The sequence below is a fragment of the Somniosus microcephalus genome, chromosome 32 (assembly GCF_052327205.1).
Source record: "Somniosus microcephalus isolate GS21.2 chromosome 32, FLI_Smic_1.0, whole genome shotgun sequence".
NCBI classification, from domain to species: domain Eukaryota; kingdom Metazoa; phylum Chordata; class Chondrichthyes; order Squaliformes; family Somniosidae; genus Somniosus; species Somniosus microcephalus.
In genome coordinates, this window is record NC_141018.1 from 21,027,619 (window position 1) to 21,041,140 (window position 13,522).

Below are 13,522 nucleotides of genomic sequence, written 5' to 3' on the forward strand. Positions count from 1 at the left end.
CAGGAAACTTTGGTTTATCCGGAGGTTGTATGTCCGGAATACTCGATCTAACGGCAAAAATCAGGAGCCGTTTTTGTTTTTTTGGTTCTCGTTCTTTTTTTTTCCCAGTCAGGCACTGCAAGGGCTGTAGCTATAGCAACAGCTTCAGCTAGAGGCGCTTGCAGCTGCAGCCGACTCTTTAGAAGCTGTTGCTAAGCAACAGTGTTTGTTGTCAGATACGGAGATGAAAACCTCCGTATGCTTCAACATTAACTTTGTATGTCCGGCAGTTTTGATAGATCGGCAACACGCCGGTCCCGTCGGTGCCGGATATCACAAAGTTTCCTGTATACGCGTGCAAGTGCGATTTGTTGTCATTGCTAAAAGTCAGGAATCCTTCAAAGGCTTTCAAAATGTATTATTTTGGTGCCATCACCATCATCCCTGTACTCGCTGACCAACATTGGCTCCCAGTCCGACATGCCTCAATTTTAAAATTCTCATCCTTGTTTTCAAATCACTCCATGGCCTCGCTCCTCCCTATCTCTGTAAGCTCCTCCAGCCCTTCAGCCCTTAGAGCTCTCTGCGCCCCTCCAATTCTGGTCTCTTGCACATCTCTGATTTTAATCGCTGCACCTTTGGTGGCCGTGCCTTCAGCTGCCTGCGCCCTAGGATCTGGAATTCCCTCCCTAAACCTCTCCGCCTCTCTACCTCTCCTCCTTTAAGACGCTCCTTAAAACCTAGCTCTTTGATCAAGCCTGTCCTAACATGTCTACAATGCTCCTAGGGACGTTAAAGGTGGAAGTTGTTGTTTGTGCTAGCACTGTCGGATCCTGGCGCACAGGTTCCGCACTACTGGCTGTAAACCAACGGTAACCCTGTGGAAAATGGGACTTTTCCCCCAGTTGATGGCCTCAGAAAATCCTAGCAGGTTGCAGCTGGAGACCCGTGTATTCAGAAGCTGCAGTATTAGGGTGTCAACCTAGTGAACTTCTTATGAGAAATTAGCCTTACAATTAAGGAGTGGTCTTGCAAGGCACAGGTCTTGCATACCATGAAAGCAGCTGTAAAGGTACTTGTGTAAACTGAGACGTCCAATGCTTTAGTCGTTCCTTTGTCTCCAGTGCTGGCACAGAACTTGTGCAAATAAACAATGCCATCAGAATAGCCAGATTAGCAAATCACGGCATTTGTGATGTATACTGCAATCAGATTTGAATACAGTTTCACTTGCTTGCTTTTCAAAGGCACTGTTTAATATAATCTTGCCCAATTATTTCAACCCTTTGTTCATTTTTGGCCCGTTCTACCCAGTGTATGTATTACTTTGACTGACATCCCAACACTATATTCTGGGAATGACAGGGTATGGTGCAGGGAGACTATGAGAGAGGGAATGGCGCAGGACAAGAATGCAATCTAGTGACCCTTAATACTCCTTATTTCTTTCGAGAAGTCTGCTTAGTTGTCACCCTAATACTGGGTTAACTAAAGCTTTCAGCATGATCACAAGACCATAAGATAATTACAGTCTGAAATTGACCTTTTACTAGTTTCAACCTGTATACTCTTGTCCTACTTAAGGGGGGCACGGTGGCATAGTGGTTAGCACTGTTGCCTCACAGCGCCAGGGACCCGGGTTCAAATCTGGCCTCGGGCGACTGTCTGTGTGGAGTTTGCACATTCTCCCTGTGTCTGCGTGGGTTTCCTCCGGGTACTCCGGTTTCCTCCCACAGTCCAAAGATGTGCAGGTTAGGTTGATTTGGCTATGATAAATTGACCCTTAGTGTTAGGGGATTAAATGCGTGGGGTTGCAGGGATAGGGTGGGATATGTGTCGGTGCAGGCTCGATGGGCTGAAATGGCCTCTATCTGCACTGTAGATTCTGTGATTCTGTGTGATTCTCACAATTTGATTTAAAATAGTATTTCAGATTTAACTTTTCCATTCTGTTAACTCTTATATACCCCTAGAAGATCACCTTTCAGATGATTCCAGTCTTTTCTCATACTCATTACAGGGCTATGGGGAAAAAGCAGGGGAGTGGGACTAATTGGATAGCTCTGCCAAAGAGCCAACATAGGCACGAAGGGCCAAGTGGCCTCCTTCTGTGCTGTATCATTCTATGAACTCGGATCCCTGGCACTAGAGATCAACCTCGGGACTCTTCTCTTCACTGTCTCCAGTGTATGTGCTCGGAGACCAGAACTGAACACTGTACTCACAGTGTGGTCACACCAAGTCCCGTTCACCCACCCCCCCCCGTGCACGCTGACCTACATTGGCTCCCAGTCCAGCAATGCCTCGATTTTAAAATTCTGATCCTTGAGTTGAAATCTCTCCATGGCCCTCGCCCCTCCCTGTCTCTGTAACCTCCTCCAGTTCCACAAACCTCCGAGATCTCTTCGCTCCTCCAATTCTGGCTTCTTGTGGATCCCCAATTTTAATCGCTCCAGCATTGGTGGCTGTGCCTTCAGCTGCCTAGGCCCTAAACTCTGGAATTCCCTCCCTAAACTAGAATCTAGAATTAGGGGGCATAGTTTCAGAATAAGGGGGTCGCCCATTTAAAACGGAAATGAGGAGGAATTTCTTCTCTGAGAGGGTCATGAATCTTTGGAATTCTCTACCCCAGAGAGAGCTGTGAAGGCGGAGTCAGTGAATATATTCAAGGCGGAGATAGACAGACATTTGAGCTACAGGGGAGTCAAGGGTTATGGGGAGCGGGCGGGAAAGTGGAGTTGAGGCCAAGATTAGATCAGCCATGATCTTATTGAAGGGTTCAAATGGCCTACTCCTGCTCCTATTTCTTACGTTCTTATGTTATGTAAACCTCTCCGCCTCTCCCCCTCTCTTTCCTCCTTTAAGACGCTCCTTAAAACCTACCTCTTTGACCAAGCTTTTGGTCACCTGTCCTAATATCTCCTTACCTGGCTCGGTGTCAAATTTTGTTTGATAACGCTCCTGTCAAGCGCCTTGGGAAGATTTACTAAAGGTGCTATATAAATACAAATTGTTGTTGTTTTGACCAGAATACTGTACAGTTTGACCATAACCTCCTCCTACTGATTTGTCCTATGTGGCTCAGTGTTCTATTGACTTTGTTGGTGGTGTTAGCTCTAACTTTCACCACTGACTGATGGGACACGGGGTTTGTGTCTGTGATTTCCCACAAGATAAGATCCTGCTCTTGGCCAGGTCGGTACAGAGCGTGGCGACGAGGCAGTGCAAAGAGATTCAGACTTGCTCTTGGAGGCAGAGGTGGCCTTGCATTCTGGGCTGAGTGCATCGGTCTCTTCACAGAGGCCAGCGTAGCAACTTTGCACTCGATGGCCTGTACGTACCTCCGCAGCCGCACGAATGGGACGATGCACCGTTGTGAACTGCATATTCAAGCCAGTTGTGTATCCATGGCTGCTGTGGAGCCCACCCCACAATATAAAGGAGAAGGTTCATATTGGTGGGCTGGCTCTGAACTGATAATGCAGATAAAGCAATGTAAACGTGGCGTAGGGGTGCTTCTCCACGAGAAGGTAGGCAGATCAGGAGGGTGAGCCAGTCTGGATTAATGGTGCACCACTGATCGTGGCATGGCGTAGCCAAAGGTCAAAAGGGACTTGGTCATTTGCCAACCCCTTTCAGCTGGAGATAGGTGCATTGGGCAGGATATTTAAAGAGGAGAGAAAACAATGGAAGAATCTTATCTTGTGTGTTTCTGCTTGCTGTCTGAAGGCGCTCTGAGGGCAATATCCAATGGGTATGGTGGTCTTCCCAAAAATTGTGATTATTTGTCAATTGGCCACGTCTTTTACCAAAGTGTCACGGTGATGCCAAAGATGTCACTGCAATACCTTTACTTTTCTAGCTTCCCTAACTAGGTGTATGTAACCACAGCCACATTTTAAATCCGATTCCTCTTCAACATCAAAGTCAAACGTCAAGCAGCTTGAAGGCCCTGAACAACAGTAACAACTTGCATTTATATAGCGCTTTTAACGTAGTAAAACGTCCCAAGGCACTTCACAGGAGTGTTATTTAAGTAACACTATGTAAAATTTGCCACTGGGCCACATAAGAAAATAATAGGACAGGTGAGGTAGGTTTTATGGAGTGTTTTAAAGGAACGCTCACTATAGCTACTTCACTACCCGTAAGGGTGGAGAGGAAACATTTTATTGAGTCTTTCCCTGTGCTGGCCTTGGCAACTCTAGCCAATTAGCCTTGTCGTGGCCACTGACTGCGTGAGATCTCCATGTCAAGAGCCGGCAGGACTTACATAGCAATGGAGCAGTACAGAAGCAACTATTGAAGGAGCTATCACACATTTAAGTCTTTTTTGGTGGAACCAAATTGATACATATTTAACAATCCTGCAGTTTTACAATACCAGGTAATGTAGTGGTCACTGGCTAATTTAAGTATTACCAGTACCAGTAAAGTAAAGCCGCCTATTAATAAGGCAGCAAAGGGTGTTAACTCTAATTCCAGCTCAAGCTATAACTCCATCCTGACAATATCATTATAACACAAAAGCAAAATACTGTGGACGCTGGAAATCTGGAATAAAACCAGAAAATGCTGGAAATACTCAGGTTAGGCAGCATCTGTGGCGAGAGAAACACAGACCCTTCGTCAGAACTGGAAAAAGTTGGAGATGGAACAGGTTTTTAAGCAAGTGTAGGAGCAGGGAAAGGGGGGAGGGGAGGAAAGAACAAAAGGGAAGGTCTGTGATAGGGTGGAAGGCAGGAGAGATTATGAGAGATTAAGAGATGGTAATGGGACAAGCTAAGAAACAAAAGATGGCTCTAGATGAAGTGTAAATGGCACTGGCAGAATGAAAGACAGTTGCCATGTGGGAGAGAGAAAAAAAATAGGGAAAAAAAGGAAAAAGGATAGGAGCAGAGGTTCTGGTCTGAAATTGTTGAACTCAATGTTGAACCCAGAAGGCTGTAAAGTGCCTAATTGAAAGATGAGGTGCTGTTCCTCTAGCTTACGTTGAGCTTCATTGGAACAGTGTAAGAGGCCGAGGATGGAGAGGTCAGAGTGGGAGTGGAGCGGAGAATTAAAGTGACGGGCGACCGGAAGCTCGGGGTCACCCTTGCGGACTGAACGGAGGAGCACTATAAACTGATCAAAGGTCATTCTTTATAGCATTATATTCGTAATTCTAACTTACCGACAACCCAAACTCCTGTGACTCGTTCTATGACATTTTTTCTTAGAACTAATCACTCAGGAAAAAAACATTACGGTTTGGTTTAATCTGTAGGACACAGTGGAAAACCATACCTATATGGACCTGACTATATTTTTTCTCTCCCCAATTTTTCCCCTGCGCCTCCTATTCTAAAGGAGTTTTCCCTTCCTTGAGTATAACTCAATGGGCACTAGTTGCTGTCCAATATATTGGCTAATTGCCATTCTTCATGTGTGAGCGTTGGCAGGCTATTCAATTGTAAGGGGGTATACTACTCGAGGTCGATCCACTGGGTACCAATTATGCTTTCCATTGAATATAATACAAAGGTGTCAGCTGTGGCTCAGTGGATAGCACTCTCTAGGTTGGAGCAGATGCTGCTGGGTGCTTGATTACTGCAGGGAGTTGGGAGTGAGTTTGTAAAAAGTTGGTGGTGGTTTTTTTTTCAGGTTTTAGGGCCTTTTTGGTCCTTAAACAGCAGCCAGATGGCTGCTACTCCGAGCCCCTCAGGGGACAATGTTACCAGGATGAATTTAATTAGGGGAGAAAATGTTGGGGGAAGGGAGAAAAAAAGGCCCAAAGATTTGGGCCGGGACCCCAGGAAGTTTGGAAAAGAAAACACAGTGGTGGTTCAGTGCAAGGATAAGGATTTACAAGCCTGGGATATTATCCAGGCGGTACATGAGGACTGCGGCGAGGGAAGCTGCTTTGCCTGCTGACTGAAGCTGAATGTTGAGTTCGAGGTGACGGTCAGTGGCCGAGAGGAGTTGGAAAGACGTTTACTGAGTTTGAAGGTTGGAGAAAAGTTCTTGGAGGTATCTCTGCTATATTCTGAAGAGGTGATGGTCTCATTCTTAAACCTGCCGGTTTATATTGAGGACGATGTGCTAATCAAAAAGTTGGAGTCATGGGACATTAAAATTTGCTCAGCAATAAAGAGGAGATACTATTCAGGATCTCTAAGGGAGATTATGGGCTGGATTTTCATTGAGGGGTCGGGTAGGAGGCGGGACTACAACTTTCGGGGTTGTAGTCCCGCCTCCATTGAGTTCTAGCCAACCCACGCGATTTTGATTTGATTGACCTTGGCCAATTAAGGGCCACCCGGCAACAGGTGACGTCACAGATTGAAATTTCATCTGTCAAGGCCTTTTGACAGATGAAATATCAGCGTTTCACAGCTGTTTGAAGCTGTCAAACACTGACAATCTGTACTCCAGGTTAATTCCTTCCTCTCAGGATGATTTAGAGATCTCCCCGGAACAGAAAGCAAAGGCTGCAGATTCTGTTTTCTGTGCCGGTGAGATGAGGGACTCCCGAGACCTGAAGGAAGGAAGGCTGTAAAGGTAAGTAAAGGTTAGTAGAACTTCTTTAAACACTTTACACAGACCAAACACACTTACCTCTGCACTCATGCACCCATCACTCACCTGAACACTGGACATCTTGACCCCTCCAAGTCCTTCAGCCCGACTGCCCGCCTCGCTAACTTGGCGTGGTTTGGAGCCGTCGGGAATCCCACAATTCAACAATGAAAATAGGGATTAGGCTAAAAACTGCCTGTTAACTACCTGCTAACAGGCAGATAATTGGCACTAATCCCCTTCCCACCTCCTTTGAAACTGGCATGGAGGCGGGTTGGGTTCGTGCCCCCCGATTTCGGGATTTTAACCCCCCACATGACTCCAATCCCGACTCCACGGCCCAATGAAAATCCAGCCCTATGTATCTGACTGGGAGCAGGGACGGGAGGTTACAGAAGAGCTCGAGAGTGAGGAGTCAGAGGGAGACAGGGACATGGAAGTGGGGGGGTGGGATGGCATCGCGTGGAAAAGGAAAGGTTAGTGAGGGGCAGAAGGAGGGAGAAGGGGCAGCTCCTCGGCCCAAACCTAATGTAAGGAAGAGGCTGAAACTTCAGGGAAGGTTCAAACAGGAGGTCAAAAAGAGTCGGAGGCTGCAGGAGAAAGCAACAGCTGCCTGAAAAGTTGGATAGGAACATGAGAGGAGGGACGGGCCGGAGATTAAATGATAGGGGGATTATCAGGCACACTTCCCTTTTTCGGAGCCATGATTACTGATCAATTTTTAGATTAGTATATGTTATGGGAGATAAATTAAACTTCAGGTTTTGATGTTACTATGTGGTGGAGGAATGGCTGTGCAGAGTGGCGGAATGGATTTGTATGATACAATGGAATGATCACGACGTTGTAAATGTTTTTAATGTTCAATAAATAATATATATAAAAAATGGGTAGCACTCTCGCCTCTGAGTCAGAAGGTTGTGGGTTCAAGTCCCACTCCTGAGACTTGAGCACAAAAATTCAAGTTGTTACCCCAGTGGAGTGCTGCATTGTTGGAGATACCATCTCCTGGATGAGACGTTAAACCGAGGTCTTGTCTGTCCTCTCAGGTGGATGTTAAAGATCCCATGGCACTGTTTCGAAGACGAGCAGGGGAGTTGTCCTCGGTGTCCTGGCCAGTATTTATCCCTCCTCTAATATCACTAAAGCAGATTATCTGGTCATTAGCACATTGCTGCTTGTGGGCGCTTGCTGTGGGGCAAACTGGCTGCCACGTTCTTTCTTTCTTTCACATATCAAGCACTGCTGTACAACTTGATTTGGTAACGGGCAAAATGCCGCAGATCTGAAATAATAACAGCAAGCGCTGGAAACACTCAGCAGGTCAGGCAGCATGTGTGGAAAGAGGAAGGCCACGATTTTGTCCATGGATGCGGCTTGGGAGCGGGTCAGGTGGTTTGCGGGTTCCAGTCCCGCCCCCAACTGCATCCGGCCCACAGACGTGATTTTACGTTGATTGACCACCGCTAAGTGTCGGGTTCATGCGCAAATCGGGGACCCGACACTTGGGAAAATTGTTTGGAGGCGGGCTGACGCCGGGATCCGACCCCACCGTCAATCAAAACGATTTTACCCTTTGACCTGCCTCCAAACCCGCCCTCTCAGTGCCGATAAAATCGCAGCTGAAGAGTTTGTCAGGTTGATGACGTTGTGACAAAAGGTCACCGACCTAAAGCGTTAACCCTATCTTCCTCTCTCTACAGACGCTGCTTGAATGTTTCCAGCAGTTTCTGTTTTTATGTAATTTAAGTAGGAGTTGTTTATCCACTTAGAATAATCCACCAAGCAAAGTAATGGAGGCAAAGTGAAAAAACATTGGGAAGTTATTCAAAAAGCCATGATGGGAGAGCTCAGGTACTGGAGGGCTACCATCATGTCCCTTCCACACGTCTTCTTATAGCTGGGTTGAAGGAGGCTTGGGAGGTCACCTACAGTCTGGTGAAGACCTGGATGAGGAGGCGGAGAAAATAACTTTTTAAAGACTAGAGAGGTCTAAAAAAAATGCAGTCAGCCAACGTCAAGGAGTGGTGGGACCAGTTTGGCTGGCATTCCATCACTCATAGTCAGCTCTATACCTAGAGGGCCCAACAGAGAAAGACAAAAGGAAAAGCGTCATGAAACTAAGAAATGTGATACCAACTATACCCACATAAAAAGACCTGTTTCTAACTCAGCAGACAGCAAGTAGTAACCTATCTGCACCAGAAGGAACAGGTAGCAGTTAAGGAGATAATCAGCTCCGCAGATCCACTGTGTAGTTGCTTAAACGGAATTGGAACCTCGGAAAGGATTAAACAGTGAAAGAACCTATTTAGAATCGAGGTACTGTAATTTTGTATATATTTTCATTAACATTTTAACATTTAAAAAAAAAGTTATGTTTTTAAACATCAACTTAAAGACATTTTTGCCATGGATAAATTGAAGTAAATTATGATTGCTAGTCAGCCAAATATCTGCAGAGTACATTTTCGTTCAGAGTATATGGTCAATACAAAAATTCATTATCAGAATTTAATACCTCTTAAAACAAATGTATATTAAGTCAGTGTATATTAAGCATGATTTGTAATTGTGTTCATAGTGTGGCTGCTTTTAAGGTCAATATACTGGATTCCCATTGTAAGATTTCACTGCAGGCTTAGAAACAGGTGCTATCTACATATACAATAGCAAAATACTGCGGATGCTGGAAATCTGAAATAACAACAGAAAATGCTGGAAACACTCAGCAGGCCAGGCAGCATCGAGGAGAGAGAAATAGAGTCAACGTTTTGGGTCGCTGACCCTTCGTCAGAACTCAGGGTTCTGGGTTTAAGTATTGCCTGAATGCCAGAAAAGGTAACATCTAGTGTGAAGGAAAGGATTGACAATTCAGGACCGTTTTCATGGGCTGGAATTTCTCCTCCCTCAGGGTTCTGACGAAGGGTTCGACCCAAAACGTTGACTGTTTCTCTCTCCTCGATGCTGCCTGACCGGCTGAGTGTTGCTATCTACATATAGGTGTATTGTGCCTTTGGAAAGTTCAGTTGCTGTGTTACGTAGAGTAAGACCAAAGCTGTAAATCATCCTTTACACCGGTCAAGATCCTTGACAAAGCTGAAAATGGATGGTTCTTTATCAGTACAAGTGAATTTGTTGCTGGATTGGGGCATTATATCTGATGCTCTGAGAGAGTAAGTTGAATTTCTAAAGCAGTAGGTTTTTAAATTTAGCTCAGTATTACCTGTTAAGAATGCATTTGTACGCTTATGTGGAAGTGGGGTTCAGTGCACTGGATGGATCACTAAAGCTGGCATGTATTTAATGCAGAGCAGGTTGCGTACTTAGGTCCTCTTCAAACCTTTCTCATCAAAGCCCAAAATGGTCAAAGGGTGTCTCTGCAGATATTACGAAACACTGTGCTTATTAACGCATTAAAATGTTTGGACTCACTACATAAATCTCAGGGGGAAAAAAAGCTTTGCTTCGTGTGGTTCAGTTTGCATCTGGATCAGTCAGCTTTACGGAGTGATTAGTGCAGCGGCGATGCACCGATAACCTTGAGGGTAAAGAAGGCCACACCTACTATCTCACTAACCTGTGCAGTCTGGAAAATCCCAGGGCAGATTGCTGTTCTGTGTTGTGTTAGTCTTGGTCCCAGTTTGGTCAGTTTCAGTGCCTGAGGGAGGAGAAATTCCAGACCATGAAAACAGTCCTGAATTGTCAATCCCTTCGTTCACACTAGATGTTACCTTTTCTGGCAATCAGGCAATACTTAAAGGAAGGCAAAGATTCAATTTTTTAAAAATAGTCTTCCTACAGACATCATTTTGCACTCACGATTTTGTTGGGGAAATGGCAGGTGGATGAAGTTTTGACGCTTGACAAAATCACCGTCCAACACCTATTTAGAAGTTGCTGTCCATTTACAAAATAAGAAACACTAAATACAGGATTAATGAATTGGTATTAGTATTGGGTAAAAAAGAAAGACTTGCCCCATTCAGGACTTCAGGAGGTTACAGCCAATTAAGTTCTTTTTTTTTTGGAAGTGCAGTCACTGTTTAAATATGGGAAATGTGGCAGCCAATCTGCACACAGCAAGCTCCCACAAACAGCAAGTGATAATAACCAGATATTCTGTTTTTGTTATGTTGGTTGAGGGAATAATATTGGCCAGGACACCGGGGAGAACTCCCCTGCTCTTCTTCCAAATAGTGCCATGGGATCTTTTACGTCCACCTGAGAGAGCAGACAAGGCCTCGGTTTAACGCTTTGTCTGAAAGGCAGCACCTCTGACAGTGCAGCACTGCCTCAGCACTGCACTGGAGCCTAGATTCTGTGCTCCAGTCAATGGCCCTCCTCTTGTCCGATCTATTTCCCAATCCCTATTTGGGTTCTCTGATTTTTCTCCAGATTGGATTTCAGTTTTATTACTAGGTCTTCAGGCAGGTTTATGTTAATGCTTGGAACCCGGGAGATCGGTGCTTTAGGCCAGCCAGGAGTGTGTTGGAATAGTCAAGTCTAGAGGTAACAAAGGAATAGCATTGAGTTCCTATACTCGGCAGTACTCCCAAAAGGAAGCATTGAATAGACAACAGATGGTTCACCGCAGAAGGGGAAGGAAAAGTGAAGTGGAAGCCATCACCAACTCACTCTCTTGCGCCACCTTAGCAGGTAATCCAGAGCAACGCAGAGGGAAGCTTGCTGTCTGCCCTCTTGACTGCATTTGGCCAGAGAGAATACAATAGAAGAAGGGGTAGTTCACATATAGTCACTTATTGTTTGCCTTGACGCAGTCATGTGTAAACAATGATAAGCCTGTTATGCAAGTGAGAACAATGATGTTCACACTTAGGTTTCAGTCTTTTTCAAATCTGCTTGGATTGTAGTCGTGAAATTGGTGAGTGCGTCAAGATCTACATTCATTGTTTCTGTACATTTATGAAAGAAAAATGGGTTTAAATTGCACTATTGGAAAGTTTCGGGTTCACCCATTTCTATGGAATTGCTTTGTATTTTAACCATTGTGTTAACTCATTTGAGTTAACGCCTTAGACATGCAGGTCTCCTAATGTCAATGCTATCCTCTGATACAAAGCTCAGGATGGACAATGCAAAGCCACATTCTCAACCAAGAAATAACTTAACAAGTTGGACTATAGTCTCTTCCTGGAGGGAGGAACTGAGATGGGCAATGGTCTTCTTTATCTTATTATATCTTATGATTTAGATTGGATGAGTTTGAGTCTTCAGCACCAACTTCATTGGGTGTTAAACAATGCTCATGTTAAGCTGTGTAGCCGGACCCGCGCAGGCCGCTCAGCGGCTTTACATTGGAAAAACCGCGCATGCGCGGAAATTTGAATGGGCCGCGGAGCCCGTTAAAGGGGTCGCAAACCCCCCAAAGGATTAGTGGGAAGATTGGTGTTAAGGCCCAAACTGACTTTGAAGTGAAGTGAAGCGAGGCCCCGCCCCTCTCCTCCTCCTATTCCATGAAGGCTCATTCTGCTTCTCTGTGTTGTTTGGTGAGGGGTGATCTTATCAAGGTCTTTAATATGATAAAGGGATTCGATAGGGTAGACACAAGAAACTATCTCCTCTGGTAAGTGGAATCCAGAACAAGGAGGCATATTCTTAAAATTAGAGTTAGGAATTAATTCAGGATGGACTTTTTCACACAAAGGGCAGTGAAATTCTGGAATTCCAAAAGGCTGTGGTTGTTGGGTCAATTGAAATATTGGAGACTGAGATTGACAGTTTTTATTGGGTAAAGGTATCAAGGGATACTGAGTAAAGGCGGGTAAATGGAGTTGAGGTGCAGATCAGCCATGATCTAATTGAATGGTGGAGCAGGTTTGAGGGGCTGAATGGCCGACTGCTCTTCCTATGTGCTGTCATGGCTTAGTTTAAATAATGTTCTGGACCTACCTCTTCTATTCTATTTACTTTATGGCCACCATTCAATCGCCTCCTTTTCGTGCTGGAAAGGGCAAGTTTCTCCGCTCCTTACCAGGAAGGTAATCAAATAAACAGCCGAACAAGATGGGTGCATGTAGGTATGCAGGTGGCTACGATCAGGTCTCATCTGCAAATATTCAGCTCATTAAATGGTAAGTAGCAGAGGGAAATTGATAGCATTAAGTAGAGATGTTAAGTAGAGAGGCACACGGCAAAAATTAAAATGGTATTCTTTGTTGTTTCTTTAGAATTCCAGTGTGTAACCCAAGGACTGCATCATGGGTCAACTGAGACCAATCCTTCTTCTGCTTGTTACAGGTAAGAGAACTATTCCACACAATACCTCGATAAAATGTATGAACGTAAAACAAATGAAATCTGCAGTCCGCGAAGTTTATGTGGCTAAGAGCCTGATTCACTATTGAAGGGGTAGATATTGGAGCTTTTATGGAATTAATAGTGATCGCGGGCACTAGATCCTAGTGTGATACCATTGCCAATCTGGTTTAATGATCAATTGTCGTGACCTTCTTCCTAATCAGACGAAATACTGAACCCAATTCAGCATTTTGCTAAAATGTCTCCGATATTGAGAGTAATATGGTACAGTTTTGACAAATTCACTTTCATGCAAGTGTATTGTTCATAGAGTCATGCAGCACAGAAGGAGGCCATCGTGCCTCTTTTATAAGAACTCTCCAATTGGTCCCACTCATCCCAGCTCTTCCCCCGTAGCCCTGCAAATTTTTCCTTTCCAAGTATTTATCCAATTCCCTTTTGAAAGTTACTATTGAATCTGCTTCCACCGCCCTTTCAGGCAGCGCGTCCCAGGTCAAGAGATTTAGGACAGAGAGCAGGAGCGTTATAAGGCTGTGGAATGCACTCTTAGAATTAGTGATTGGAGCAGAGGCCATGTCAACTTTTAAGAACAGGTTAAGCAGGTAGGTGCTTGCAGGGAAAGCGAGATAAAGGGGTATGAGCACATGGGATTAGAATGACTGCTCGACCGAAGGGCAAACACCATCATGGACTGGTTGGGCTG